Below are 6,088 nucleotides of genomic sequence, written 5' to 3'. Positions count from 1 at the left end.
GAAGAGGATTGCTCCTGCTTTACAGAGTCAGAAGGAAGACGCTTGGCCAGTGCTGACATCCAGAGTGCTAGGGTTGATCCATGGTGACCCACTGCCTCAGTCCCAACCCTAAACTCTCAAAAGAATTGAGAGGATTAGGGCCAAATGCTCAGCAAGGATTGAAGGCTGCTTACTTCAGTGTCCCAGTTTCCCTTTTTTGTTGTTGTTGTTGTTTTTGTTTTTGAGACGGAGGCTGGAGTGCAATGGCATGATCTCAGCTCACTGCAACCTCTGCCTCTGGGTTCAAGCAATTCTCCTGCCTCAGCCTCCCGAGTAACTGGGCCTAGAGGCCTATGCCACCCCACCCGGCTAATCTTTGTATTTTTAGTAGAGATGAGGTTTCACCATGTTGGCCAGAATGGTCTCGAACTCCTGACCTCAAGTGATCCACTTGCCTCAGCCTCCCAAAGTGCTGGGATTAAGGCGTGAGCCACCATACCTGGCCCTCAGTATCCCAATTTCATTAGCATACTACCAAGTGGAGGTGATGGCTTTGGAGTTGACTTTGTTTTTTAAGTGAGATACAGTGCTGAGTTTTTAGCTAACATAGGGCTCTGGCATTTAAAGAATTGCTAAAGTAACCTCTTCTAGGCTGTTCTTCACATAAAAGTGAAAAACAGTGCCCTGCACTAAAGTAGGGGTTTACAACATTTGTGGTGAATGAACGAAAACCACAACTCTTATCACTAAGAAAGTCACATTTCAAGTCAGTATACAGAGGGACCTGTGAAGGTGAAACTAGGATCCAGGAGCAGGTGAACTTTGACCCTCAGGACCAGAGCCAGTCCAGATATGGCCTCCAGGGACCTCACTGCACCCACGCAAGGTGCAGCGTGCATACACTGGCCAAGCTTGGCAGCATCACTTCACGTTCACAGCTTACCCTCTTGTTACATGTGATAGAGGAATCAGGACTGATTGGTTAACAGTGCATAAAAGGCAAAACTATAAACAAACGACATGAAGAAGGAGAAAGTGGACATGAGTTACTCCAAAAGCACAAAAAGAGTTTTAGCCCAAAGAGGTAAAGTGATGGGCCAGCAGCCACACAGTGCACTAGTGGCAGCACTGGTTCTAGAATTCAGGCTTCTTGGTTCCCCATTCAAACTTGCTCCTAGAACTTAACAAATGAAAAAGTTGTAGGCAACGCAACTCTGAACTTTTATTTTCCAGAGTTACATAGTTCCCTTTCATCTCTGTCACTGGAAATCTGTAAACTTAACCTTTACTCTTGACTTTCTTGAAACTGTGCATTTTCTACCAGAAAATAAAAATCCCCAGGTTATTCCCTGTTTTAACAGGAAGTGAAAATAGCAAAAAAAGATTATGTGAAGTGAAATGCCTTTTTATACAGTTCCAATTGCAAATGCAATTTAAAACATGATGAGTACATTCCTTGGCTTGTTGCTTTAAAAAAAAAAAGTGAGGAAAAAAAAAAAGAAAAGCAATGATAGGCATTTGTCAAAACTCATCACGTGGTCCACTTAAGTACCATATTTTAAAAAATAAGAATATTTTATCTTTCCTGTCCTAGTTCAATATTCTAATTTGATAATCAGGTGATTAAACGATGGTAGATTAAGCCTATGTTTTATGACACATGAGTCATTCTAAAGAAAAAAGGGTTCTCAAAATACCTTGGGAGAAAATGTTAACAGTCATTAATTCTGGGTGCCTAGAACCTGGGTGTATGTTATATTATTAATTGCATTCTTCTATGTTTTTAATTTTTTTTTAAAAAAAACCAACCTTGAGATCAGGGGTTCCCAATGTTCTTGTAAGGAGGAATTGGTCTTGGTTTCCCTGAATCCAGAAGACTTAAAGGATTGAGACAGTGAAGTTCTTAGAGGGAACTGTCCAGGGGATTATGGGATACTTCAGAGAAGAGGCACCGAAGCATCAACCATCTTGGAACTCTGCCAACTAGAACCTCAGACTCAACTGACACATCCAAACTAATGGCCGAGTGTCTTTTAGCAGCATCAAGCAACTCCCTTACAATACCACCCAAAGTAATTTTCCTGAAGAAATTCTCCTTGTATGTAACTTCATTCAGGTTCTTGGGGCTTGCCAAGTAGCCAGCAATGTAACCTTAACTTGGTCAGTTGACCTCTCTGGCCCTAAATTTCCTAATCTGCAACATTTGAAGGTTTATTTTCTAAATGTTTTTACTTTAGTACTAATTTCTGTGAGATAAGCTATTCAATGTTAGGTTGAGGTACGTAAATCATTCCTGCCGGCCTGTGTACGAGGTGGTTCTGGTATCACTGTGGCCCAGCACGTGTCTGTCTGTCAGCGTTGGCAGGTGAGTCATGCTCCAGCTACCTCTCAGATTCCCATGGTTTAGAGCTAGGGGTGGTGCCTGGGTAGAGGGACCAGTTTTGCTTTGTGGCTCTCACTTGAGAGGCCTGTGGCCTTGACCCTTCCTGATTCATGCAGGCTGTGCTTGAAAGTATGATTATAATTTCACTGACCTGTGAAAGGGAGGCAAGAGCGCTTAAAGGGAGAAATCTAATTCCCTGTATTATTAAACCTTCTACTAATTTGAAGCTTAAAATCTCTTATTTGTGAATATCATTAATGTGTCTTGGAGTCTTCAAATGACAAGCAGAAAGAACTTTGATCCCATTGACACCAACACCCACCACCACTACCATTTTACAGAATAAACAAGACCTACAGAGGGAAATGCACTGGCCCCAAACCACACTGCTGATGAGAATTTTCTGTGATGATGACATGGTGTCTTCTGTATTGAGTAAAAGGGAAAAAAATTACAAAACAGCTTAAAGTACAAGCCAACATTTTACCATGACTAAAGGAAGGGGCTCCCAGTCTTGATTCCCCATTTCCATTGCCACCATCTGCGCCAGGACAACTGACAGGGCTCCTAACTGTTTGTCCTCCTTCTTCCTGCCTGCTCCAATCTATTCTACACATAGGCAACTAGAGGCTCTTTTGACATGAAATCAGTGGCATCACAGCTCTTCAACATTCTCTTGTGGTGCACCCTGTTTTTTTCCTTCATGGCACCACAATTGCGATTACATATTTTTGTTGTTGTTGTTGTTCAGCGCCTGCCACCCCTTGACAACCTGCAGGGTAACAGAGACAATGAAGTCCCCGGCACCTAGGCACCCAATTAATACCTGAATGAATAAATAACTACTAACAGGCTAGTGTAAGAGCAGCATTGAAGTCAACACTTTAAGAGTTAAGGTTTTCTGTTTTTGTACCAAAAGTCCCTGGGGAAATTACGCAAGTAGGCAGGGAACAGAGATGGGGAGATAATCTAACAATCCAGAGAAAGGAAGAAACAAAGGGTTTCTCTGCCCCTGTCATCCTCCAGGCAAGGTCACAGATGCTGGTTTGAAGGTTCTGAGCCTTGAAATTTTTTATGTCATGGAGTCACCTGACATTCAGATCAAAGGCCGACTCTGCTCTATGTTTGATGATCCTTGCAGCAAGCACAGATCAAGGTTCCCAAGACCTGCAGCAACTGGATTACAAGATTAGATCAATTTGCAAAGTCCACCAAGATCACAGCAGTTGCCATCCATTAGGTACCTATTGCGTGCAAAGTGCTTTGTCTGTATCAACCCATTTAAGCCTCTCAATAAAGTAAGTGTTTATTATCCCCATTTTGGAGTTGAAGAAACGAAGGCTCAGAGAGACGAAGTAATTTGCCTACACTCACACAGCTGGTAAGAAACAGAATTGGAATATGAACCCATTGCGGAGTCCATGCCCCTTCGCCATATCACATGATCCATCATTATTCTTGTTTGGCTTTCACATATTTTGACCACCGGCAAAAATATTGCTTATTTGTAACAGATAAAGATGAACAAGATGGAGGGGTGCAGGATGCTTGGTGAATACGGAACATACCACCTGTGCTTTGGAACTGCCTTACCCACTGTCATGGCATGCTAGAAGGGGATGGAGACCTAGAAATGGTTCAGACCCTCACTAGTTAAAGTGTGGTCCGTGCACCAGCGGCGTCAGCATCACCTGGGAACTTGTTAGAAATGCAGCATCTCAGTCTCCACCCCAGACCTCCTGACCAGAATCCCCATTTTAACACAGTATGCAGGTGATGTGGATGCATGTTCAAGTTTGGGAAGCACTGGTCGGACCAAAGGTAATCACCCCACATGTCCTTTAGAATCATGTGGGGAACTTTAAAGAATGCCAGGACCTAAGTTAGAATTCTTGGCAGTAAAGCTGAGCTTCTGTGTGCTTTTTAAAGCTTCCCAGAAGGGACTAGCACACAGTCAGGGTTGAGAATCTCTGACCCAGTCCAACCTCACTGCCTTATTTTCTCTTGTATTTCTCATCCAGCCACTGAGACAAGTGAAGTGACCTGTCAACACTGTAGATTGAATAACCAGGGAAGGCTGAGGAATGCAAGTGAATGTAAAAACCACCTGGAGGGAAGGAAGCATTGCAGCAAGAAAGGAACAGCAAGTGCAGAGGCCTGAGGCAGAACCAGCGGGGAAAATGCTTTGAGGTGAGGCAGGTAAGGAGCTACAGCCTTGCCCTGTGAGGCCAGCTAGGGGTCTGGGTTTCTTTCCAGGTACAATGGGAGGCCACTAGAGAGTTTCAAGGAGCATGGATTATGGGATTCGGGGCGAGCTGTAGGTGCTCAATTGAAAAAACAAAACAAAAACAGTGATTGTAAAGGGCAGGAATGGAAGCATTTTGGAAGCTATTGCATTTCACCCGGTGAAACATGATTATGGCTTGGACAGAGTGAGCAAAGGTGGAGATTAACAGAAATGGGCAGATTTGGGCTATGTTTTCAAGATAGAGTTAACAGGAGTTGCTAAAAAGTTGGATGGGTGGGAGAGGTGTGATGATTATAGGAATAAGAAAAGAGAGAATCAAGGATGATCACTCCTAGGCTTTCATCCTGAGTACATGGGTAAAAAGTTCCATGTATTGGGGCAGAGACTGGTGAAGGAGCCAGCATAGGGCAGAAATCTAGAGAGACACATGGCTGAAGACATCAACCAGACAGTTGTTTGAATGAGCTTGGAGCTCTGAGGGAAGGCCAGGATGGAAATACCGAAATGTGTGCACCATCACTGTATGTAAGGTGTTTAAGCTGTCGGGTGGAAGTGAGAAGACCCGGGGGTTTGGGCGATGGAGGGAGGTGCATACAGACAGAAAAGAGGGTGGGACTCAGGCTTATCTCCTGGGACTGCCAACCTTTTAGAGGTCACATGAGGAACCAGAGCCTGGAAATGAGGCTGGATAGAAGGAGTGGCCATCAAGATGAGGGGAACTCCTAGAGAATACAGCATCACAGAACCCCAGGAAAAAAATCTGGCTCAAGTTGAACAGAGGAGTCAGCTACTAAGAAGACAATCGAGGTCGTGGCGAGGTGTCAAGAGCAGTCTCATGGCGTGGAGAAGACAGAAACCCAGAGTAGAGGAGGTGAGGGAGAGAACAGGGCATGGGTGAGGAGAGGAGGCAGGAGCTACAGCTAGAGAGCTATAGACAAGGAGCGATAGACCAGGCTTTTAAGAAGTTCTGCAGAGAAGACGTAGAGAAATGAAGCAGTTGCTGCAAGAGAATAGCGGGATCAATGAAATATTTTTATTTTGCGTTTTAAAAATTGGAGCCACTAGAGCATGGCACTGTGCCAATGGGAAGGATCCAGAAGAGAGAGCAAAATGGATGATGTGGAGAAGGCGGCAATCACAGCAGGGGCAAAGTAATCAGAAAGACAAGCTTCTGGGCAGATGACTTACTTATGCAGTAGAGATGGTCAGGAAGCAGCCACTATTGAAATAGAGAAAGGTGAGAAAAAAATTATGCCGACAAGCAAGGGTTGAAGCAAATTATGTTTAGAAGGCCCTGGTGAGCGAGTCTGTGTATATCCAGCCCTGAACAGGAGAAAGGCACTGGCTGCAGCTCAGACTAGAACATCCCAGGCATCTGAGAGGTTTACACCTCAGCAAGCTGTGTTTTTCTAGGCTCCATGAAAACCTGGATGAAACATTCCTGAGGACCATCCAACACCATTTTCCTGAGAGACAAG

The 6,088-nt window shown here is 44.3% G+C and overlaps 1 pseudogene; it reads left to right on the top strand.

The window, feature by feature from the left end:
* The window catches only part of LOC102118913 (U1 small nuclear ribonucleoprotein C-like), a 41,667-nt pseudogene that overhangs the window by 20,775 nt on the left and 14,804 nt on the right, over positions 1-6,088 (top strand).

Source organism: Macaca fascicularis, chromosome 2 (assembly GCF_037993035.2).
Source record: "Macaca fascicularis isolate 582-1 chromosome 2, T2T-MFA8v1.1".
NCBI classification, from domain to species: Eukaryota; Metazoa; Chordata; class Mammalia; order Primates; family Cercopithecidae; genus Macaca; species Macaca fascicularis.
The sequence above is the reverse complement of the archived record's forward strand: the minus strand, read 5'-3'. Positions and strand labels throughout refer to the sequence as shown.